Source organism: Triturus cristatus, chromosome 5_1 (assembly GCF_964204655.1).
Source record: "Triturus cristatus chromosome 5_1, aTriCri1.1, whole genome shotgun sequence".
Taxonomy (NCBI): domain Eukaryota; kingdom Metazoa; phylum Chordata; class Amphibia; order Caudata; family Salamandridae; genus Triturus; species Triturus cristatus.
Genome location: NC_140587.1, coordinates 560692755 through 560702070, shown reverse-complemented (window position 1 = coordinate 560702070; position 9316 = coordinate 560692755). Strand labels below are relative to the sequence as shown.

Here is a 9316-nt window from a genome sequence, read left to right as displayed (position 1 = left end):
AATTAGCATAGGGCTCAATCAAATGCAACAAAGAGATTGACATGAAGTCAAGCCCAAAATATTCCAATTCCAAAGCATGAGACAAGCTGACAGGGGTCCCGTTTCCAGAGTGGGGGAAACCAAACATGGCGAACCTCCAGAATGTTCCAATGATTATAGGAAAATTTACAATGCAAGTCAATGAAAATCGCAAAGTCAACATAAGGTGAACAAAGCTAAGTGGATCACAATACAGAATTAAACAATGTCATTTAAAGCTACTATTTATATTATGCCCTACATGAATATTAATTTGCCCTATTCTCTTAATATCATCGGGTGAGACAGTACAAATCTACTTGCAAAAAACAATGGAAATCTCTTAAACGAATAGGCCTGCAGAAACAGGAAGAGCCTTAAAGGTAGTGAAATGTTTCCTCCATAGCTCTTTGAGAACAGAATGTCTTCACAAGCAAAAGTGCACATGTTGTTTACATGCTGTGAAGAGACAAATAAAATCAAGAATGGAAGTTAGGCCTAATTCGGGCCTAGTTTAGTCAAGCACAGGAAAATACAGATCTGTCAAGTGCAGTTTTTTCGTTTTAATGCAGAAATGTTCATAATGTTCAGAACACATTTTCTATAAATCAGAATCAACTCTAACACTAGAAACAAGTTTGTTAGTTTCAAATCTAAGACCAATCAGTGAAATGTGTCGCAGGCAACAGAAGCCAAGAACTCAATGTGCTTGGATGCCATATTCTAGACAGTGACAAAGCAGAACCTTTCAAATTTAATACTTCTTAACTTTCTTTGCCAGAATTAGCTTGTTCTGTGGGCAAATAGAATAACTCAGTGTTTAGTGCTATTCCTCTGCAACTTCCCATTGGGCCCATTATGGCGTTGAGGAGAACAAATCTGCAGGTAAATTCTTTTAGAACTACCTTTCTCACCACCAGCCAGCCTCTCTTGCTCCTGTTGCAGCTTCCAATCTCATGAACATTTCAAGGAACCTACTGCTTGCTGACAGTCTTTGGAAAAGCATTGTCTTAAAAATGTCTGGGTGTGTTGATAATAGAGTGCATTCAAAATTAACCATGTGGATTCCTAGTCAACATCTTTTGCGTACTGCAGACTGGATGGATTTTATACGCCACACTATTGACACTGTTTTGTATCAGGCCGCTTGGGCTTTATTTATGACTAGGCTGGAACAGGTTGAAACATGTAAGTGATTGTTAAACATCTTTGAGAGGCTGGGGCCTGGGGGCATGGCCAGCAGCCCAACATGGCGGACGTGTAGCTTGTAGGCTCCTGGACCCAAGCTCTGTAATCTCCTTGCATTGGACAACAAAGAAACCCTGTATGATCCCTGGGCTGAGGGATCCAGGAATGTTTGGTGGACCACATGAGACGCACTAGGGCCAAGAGTGACAAAACTGGGCCCCATTCGCGGTCCACTCCCTCTGAATGCTCACCAGCCAAGTCCAACCGTGACTGTATACTTTCCACTATGAAGACTCCCCCTATGGATAAGTTGGACATTATCCTTCAGAAAATACGAGATTCGAGAGTGGCCCTGGAACAGAGGCTGGGGGTCATCACAATGGACATGAACTTGCTGAAAGATAATCAAGGCAAACTATCAGACAGGGTCAAATCTAATGAGCTGGCACTATCTACCTTGTCTCCAAGCCATAAAGATCACATCTTGCCTATTATCATACCCCTATGGTTGTTCAAAATGCTAAATACTATCCTTATAGACCTGGTGTGGGTCATGGACGCCGGAGAGTCAGCCTGGTGAAGTTACAATTGCCTTCGGATAGGGGTGGGATGGGAGCCCCCGATTTTAAAGCCTATTGAATAGCTGGTCAATTGCAATGATGACCTATTAGTTGGCAGGGCACAATTAAACCAAAATAGATTACACTATTGCCCAAGTCAGTTACACAGATTACTCTGTCCCTCCATCCCACCGGTATATGTAGACCAGGTCATTATTGTTATGCACAGCCTTAGCATACTGGAAGATGCCAAATAAATATACAGCAATAAAAGTTCCCATGCGCTGAATATACCACTCTGTGGTTTACCTATGTCCTCCGGTACACTGACAGCGCATGGGCGCTGCCCCTGGGAACAGGCAGGAGTAACGACAGCGGAGGCGCTATTTGAAGGTGACCCATGATGACTTTGTTCATGCTTACGGGCTACCTGCAACCTTGTTCTTAACGCATGCTAACTTTGTCCAGTATGCTCGCAAATATTTGGCAACGGCTCTGGAGATTCTACTGGCACTCCACACTATGGGTCATGGGCGCCACCTCATATGCCGGCTCTATCAGGGGGTCTGGGAGCATCTATTGGCACCACTCACAAAACTAAAAGCCAATTTAGAGGTGGACGTAAACAGGGAACTCTCGGACAAGGATTGAGCTGGTGTATTAAAATACCCAAAGAAAATTTCCTGCAATCCAAGATTCAAATGTATTACATTTTCATTATTACTTCGCGCATACTTGATGCCACATAGACTCCATCGAACTTTTCCTGCGGTATCCTCGGAGTGTCCCCGTTGCCATGCCCAGGAAGCCAACTTGCTGCACATCTTCTGGGTTTGCCCACAGGTATCCAATTACTGGGAGGGAATCATGGTGACACTGGTGGAGATGACGGGACTGCACTAAAGGGATAGCCCTGTGCAGGGTATACTGGGATTGCTCCCTAGACCCAGGCGGCCTACGTTAGTAACTCGGTTTATGAAAATGGCACTGCTATTAGCTAAAAGATTACTTTGGAAGTCCCCAATGACCACTAGGGTAGATAAATGGCGGGAAGAGGTGGACTGATGGGGACTTGCTGAGAGAGAGGCCCTAAGATGGGAGGCATGCGTAAGACACCTATTTCAATGGCATGAGATCTATTACTTGAGAGCTTTCAAGCTCAGGAGTCTTGAAGCAATCCCAAGGAAAGGTGGAGACTAAAGCATGGGTGGTTCATGAAGGTTGATCCCGGTCTGAGGACCAGTGCTTTAAATGGAAGAAAATAAGTGCAAGTACGCACCAAAAGCAGCTGTAGACTGGGGGGTTTAGTGTGGGGCGGGACTAGGGGCGTTGTGAGGGGCGGGGATAGGTTTTCAGCTTTTCCAAACTTTACATGCAAGAAATCCAAGTGCAATGTAAGAATATTGGAAGTATCTATCCAATGGTTACGGCTCCGATAATCATTTATAAAGCATTTACTAATAAGGGTATGTTCAAAACCGTCTCTGAATTCTGCCATCAAAGACTTGCATGTTGGAATTTTTAGAAACCCTTACTTATAATGAGAATGGGACGAGTCCCAGCATGCAAAAGCATTGCCAGCTACAATCTAGAACTGTCTGAAAGTCTAAGGCATTCCATGGAGCTGTCTGTCGCATGTGGATTATGCATGGTTTCCCATACGATATAAGCGGTTTAAATGCACCAAACCAAAAACATTGTGTTGCCTTTAAGGCGTTTTTTTGTTTGAGGGTAATCATAATATTGGCGGCAGGGCAGGGATTTACATTCAAGTAAAAATGCCTAATTTAAATTGCTGATGAACTAAGATTTTCAGTCTTTTAAAACAATGGCATGCTAAAAAGCTGTACTGCCCTAAAGAATGCGCCTCACGCCCTCACCCATTAGTTTTATGGTGGACTCTCAACTCCTGCTGTGCAGGATCAAAGAGTAAACAAAAAACCCTGCCGCCTCACCGCTGCTGGAAGTGTTGCAGAGAAGCACAACGATATTTGCTCTGTCATGGTGACAAGAGCTGCTGTGCAATCTCAGCTCAAGATCGCAGAATAAGAGTGGGTCGTGTGAAAAGTGCTGCCGAGGTATGCGAAAATGCGGCTGCCTGCGGCCCCTGCAGGGGGCCACCCTAAAAGGGCGGCCCCTTTAGTGCCATTTGGGCACTTCCCCACCCTCACCTACAAAGGTGGGACCCTAGGAGGAGTCCCCATGCCAGGCGCAGTAGGCTTGTCAAGTCCGGCGTGCTGTGAGGTGGGGAGGGTATTTAAGCCTCCCCCTCCTATACCAAGATGAAACAAACGGGCCAAAGTACAATGCACAGGCAGTGAGTGTGCCCAATGAGACACCCCCAGTTCTGTGTGATACAAACCCTAGCGCACCATGTGCCAGATTGTGCTTATCATTCTGGGGTGACTAAGCCCTAATGTGCCCCGTTACCTGGATGATCCCCAGTACGAGGGTACAGGCTGATGACCAAGTGCTGCGCCAGCCAATAAACATGTAGACATGGCATGAATTTACACTATCTCATGCCCTACAAGGCCGCTCGGTGCGCCACCTCGCCTAAACCAAGGCAAGGGTGGATCACCATGTCCTTATAGCCTGCAAACCCATCCATCATCTGCACTGACGGATGCTGTGTCGGCACCTCCTGGATGCATGGTCAATGCATATGTGTGTGGGTGACCCATACACTGGTGTTTTGTATAAGCTTAGTGTGCCACCGGCTGGTATTTCGCGGCTTCCGTCATTGCCTCCAGCTATATACTGCAAAACCACACTACACCTGCAATACGTCACAACCATTGGCTTAACAACGCTTGTTTAGTTGTATAAGGTAAATTAAGCCCCAAATGAAGCTTTGTTGCATAGTGTTTTGAGAATGCTTCATTTTTAAATGGTGGGTCTTTTCCCTCTTAATTTGTTGACCATTAAATAAAATGTCTCAATTCACTCTAAAAGTAAGTTAAACCACAAATGAGACCATTACCACTAAGCAACATCACATCACGAATCAACTGAGATCCTGTACCGCCCCATGAAGCAGGTAAATATGTGTAAAACCCAGCCGTAGCCAAACTAAACCTCTAGAAGCAGTTTATCAGGGAATAGTAGAGACCACCGGAGTCCCTCCACGCCCTCTGTACTTCCGCAACAGCCAGCCATGTCACCTGCGCGCATGCCAGGTGCCGAAACCAGAAAGCAACAGCCATTTTGCAAACGGAATGGCGGTGCACAATTCTCGCATTGGAGACAAAATTGGCTCATGCCGGCATCCGCCCCACACTGGGCTAGCTATTTTATTGAACCATGGTGCTTTCAGCGAACTGCCCTTTCCCAGTGAACTGGAAGGTCATGAAGGAAGCTGCATCTATCCTTGACCTGGCAATTTTCACCGGCACCACGCAGCTCGGTACCCGTGAACTGCATGCCCCACGATGCAGGAGTCAACAACCCTGGTGCTCCAAGGCCCAAAACTGGTAAAACAAGGCACACAACCAGAGCACCGTGCCTGCACTGTTAACCTGTAGCAAAGACGTCCAGATCTATAATGCGTTTCTTATAAGTTACCTCCCATTCCAACATTCCACAAAATTACTGCTTTAGCGCCGTGCCATATGAATATTGGAAACCTCACAGACCCATGGTGCCTTCAGCGAGCTGCATCCCAAAGGTCCCCCAAGCAGCAACTGCACCTAGAGAGAGCACTGCCCGCTCCTCCCCGGGGACGGGAGGCCCGAATCTGCCCCTCTCGCGCGCAGGACACAAACCAGCAAACACCCCAATATGGCTTCGATGTAGTAGTATACTGAAAATGCTACAATTCTGGACAGGTGGGACTGTGGCAGGCGCCTGCTCAGAAAGCGATGGCCATTTTGAAACCGGAATGGAAGAGCACAATCCCTGCGATGGAGACAGAACTGACTTGTGTTGGCATCCGCCCCACACTGGGCTACTAAAATTCCCTGAAACCGAACATGATACTGCGCCATACTTACAGTACAACAATTAGCTACATGCACTCACCAGACTGCTCAATTGTTCCCCCCACCCGAAACCACACAAATTTGACCAATGATCCTGCGGAGTCAGTACTCACTACTGGCCCCCGCTAGACTGCCCGAAGGCGGGTGCCACGCATGCCAAGGAGGGCCTACGTGAAACAACAAGGATGGTTGAATGCAGATGCCCATACATGTACAAGCCGGCTAGGATCATGGGCCACGAGGCACAGCTCCATCGTGCAGTCGCAAGTGCCTCCAATGATCAAACTACATGTAGGCGACTAAACAAACCATAGCCAACTACCCGTTCCGCTGTGGGTTTGGGGTGTGCTTGTGCACAAGGGCAGTGCGAAGGTTTAACTGATCCCTTACCTCCAGGCAGGCCGCCTGCCTTCGCGCTGGGCACAGTGAAAAGTTTGGACTGCCTACCCCGCCCCCAGTGCTCTGAGGCATGGCCACCGCATCACCCATGCTGATGGCCCCAGGGAGTCACGGAGATCACCGCTGAACTCCGGTCAGAGCGACGACTTGTCCTACCGAGCTCGAACTCAGGACCTCGGTGTTGTGAAGACGCACTGCCTAGTGCTAGAGAGGCTGCTGAGACACGGTGTCCAAACCCAGCAGACCCAAACCGGCTCACTGCTGTGGCATCAACTATGGTGCACGACCCTGCATACAAGTTTTTTTCACGATGAATGCCAACTCCGACAGAAAGATGGCCGCGCAGCCCCCTGGTGCCAACATGCATTGTCCCCGTTCAGCGCCTACAGCCGCCCTCTATGTGCTGCCATTGCCCAGCAAAGCCCGCAAAGGCATTGAGGTGATTAATGCACCCATAAATGGCCTCAGGACCGCCCGGGTGAATGAATTGTCCAATACGGGCATGACAAATATGTGATTCCTTGCATGCCTTCAGCACCTGGTATTCCCAGGGGGTCTCCCATCCAAGTACTAACCAGGCCCGACCCTGCTTAGCTTCCGAGATTGGACAAGATCGGGCGCATTCAGGGTGGTATGGCCGCAGGCAAATGTATGCCTCTGGCAAATGCCCTCCTATCAAGTCGCGCAGAGATCCTTACTAATTGGCGAGTTGTACTCCCGGCTGACCGTGTGACGTAAAGGGAAAGGAACGCAGGGAGCGCAGTGGGTCAACAGATTCCTCCCCCCGAGAGCCCGGGTATACAAATGTATTTGGTATACCCCTGGTCCCCCGTGATGCTGCGATGGGGGTGCACCAGGGCAGACAACGTGTGCAGGCCTGCATACTGTGGGGGAAGGTGGGCGATAGCCTAACCAGAAAGCGGAACCATCGCTCAGCTCGCACTACCCCCTCACACCCGCTGCAGGGGGAATGACGTGCCCCCGGGACTCGGCATGAAGTGTCTACTTCCGCCCCCAACACAAATGCCCCACCCCGGGGGACGCCATACATTGATTGGGTACATCGTGATTTCCACGATCCGGCGAGCATGTGCTGGAGCACTCGGGCCTGATGCCTCTACCCCGGGCCATGACCGCCCCAGCCCGCAGGGAAACTGCAATACCCAGCTGGATCTTCTGTTGGTCTCCCAGTTGGCCCGCCAGAGACCAGAAGGCCGCATACGCCAGGGGGACGAGGCGGTAGTACCAAGGGGCACTGCGCTCGCCCCCGCCGGAGACGATTAAGGTAATGGCTTGGAGAATGCTCCGTTCCCCTGAGCATAGCTCGTAACATGCCTCACAAAATGCCCATCCCTCCCCATGGCCGATCACGCCATGGCCACCCGGGACAGTCCCTGAGATGAGGATGGGGGGGTGGCCTGGGGCAGGCATACGGGACACGACCAGAACCGCGTCGAGCCACTTGACTGGCTGCGACGGTGTAGGGCCACCCGCAGGACGTAGACCAGTATGGGGCCCCCGAGAGAGGGAGGCCCGTGAGGTGGGGGGTGGATCCACCCTCCCACGCAATCGGCAGCTACTGGGGAAGCCCTGTGGAAGCAGTAAGCAAAACCACGCCAAGCTACCGGAGAAGGGGGTGGGGGTTAAACGGCGCCCTCATCACTCCAATCCTCCCCCGCCCCATGGTAAGCATTTCTGCCTCCTACGCCACTCTTGCCTCCTACACCACTCTCAAGCTCCCAGTGACCCGTGAGCCTGACCAGACACATGGCCTTGTATTGCCCTGATGCTCCCCGGGGCGCATGACCCGTTTGAGCGGCCTATGCCCTCGGATGCTGGCCTGGGCGTGCTGGGAGCAACCACAACCCCCACCTCGCCCTCAGGTGCACAGAAGCCTCGGCAATGGCTGGGCAAAGCAACCTGTCCTGGGGGACTGCCCACTAGTGGGGCTGAGTGGGGGGGGGATGGGGGTTCACTCACCGCGCACACAGCTCCAAGTGATCTCGTCCAAGTGGGACACATCCCAAGACGGCATGCCAGGTGACAAAGAGGACGGCACACTCACTGCCTGTGCATTGTGCTTTGGTCGGTTTGTTTCATCTTGGCATAGGAAAGAGATATGAGGGGTACCTAATTGCCCACAGCATGGCACATTAAGGTGGACGCAAACCGGGTGGTTACCCATTAAATGTTTTATAATAAATGCTTTGGGCACTTGCAGCAGTGAGGGAGCTTCCTGAGTGTCTAGGACTTGAGAGTAAGTAGCACTCCCCTCCGCAAGGGCCACAGGGCTCACAGCAGAATGGCCACAGGTTCGAGCAGGTCAGAGGGGGATTTTGGCCAAGTATTTATAGAATGTCACGTACCATAAAGGCATGTTACTACTGAAGGGCGAGTTACTACTGAAGTTGTCCCAAAGTTTTGGGGTTAAACTGGGTTTAGAGCAGTAAGTTAAAGCCAAAACACAAATAGGCTACAATGTATTAAGGAACATTTGGCACTCCCAGTATTCAAGAAAGGGCAAGTATTTATACATATTGTTCCTTGTTCTACTGCTCCTGTGCAATCTCAGCTCAGGATTGCAGAATAAGAGTGGGTCGTGTGAAAAGTGCTGCAGAGGCACGAGAAAATGCGAGTCACACCTGTGTCTAGGCAAGGCCCCCATGAGTACTGGTACTCTCCTTGTCCTAGAAGAACGTCCGGTACTCAAGGGGCAAAAATTAAAAAGTGCTGGTACTCCGTACCGGTGAGTACTGGCCCATTTAAAGCACTACTTTGTGCATGAGACAACTGTACACCTCATTGCTGTATGTACTAGAAGCAGAGTTGTATATCCCTTGTCTGCACAGGACAACTCCTACTCATGTCGTAGAGGCCTGCCACGGTGGGCACCATAAACCTATGATTTCTCGCACACACTACACCCCCTCCCCCTCAGCACATCTAGACAGCATAATAGTTAACAAGGGATGCAGGTGGGAAAGGGTTTGGTAAATCGATTGCATTTTTATGCAGACTATGTAATTTCTTATTGTCACTAGTTTTATTCCTAATGTATCCTTGAAACAGCTTGCCCATATTAAGGACAGTGACAATGACTGCTTGATGTATACTGTATGTTTTTGAAAATGCAATAAAATTTGTGTTTTAAAAAAAAACATCTTTGAGAGG

At 49.6% G+C, this 9316-nt stretch overlaps 1 non-coding gene across 1 annotated transcript; it reads right to left on the bottom strand.

Moving 5' to 3' along the window:
- Positions 1 to 6671: 6671 nt before the first annotated feature.
- LOC146831195 (5S ribosomal RNA) lies at positions 6672 to 6790 on the bottom strand. Its single transcript, XR_014961640.1, has one exon. It is a non-coding gene; the product is annotated as a 5S ribosomal RNA (ribosomal RNA).
- Between the last annotated feature and the right edge of the window lie 2526 nt (positions 6791 to 9316).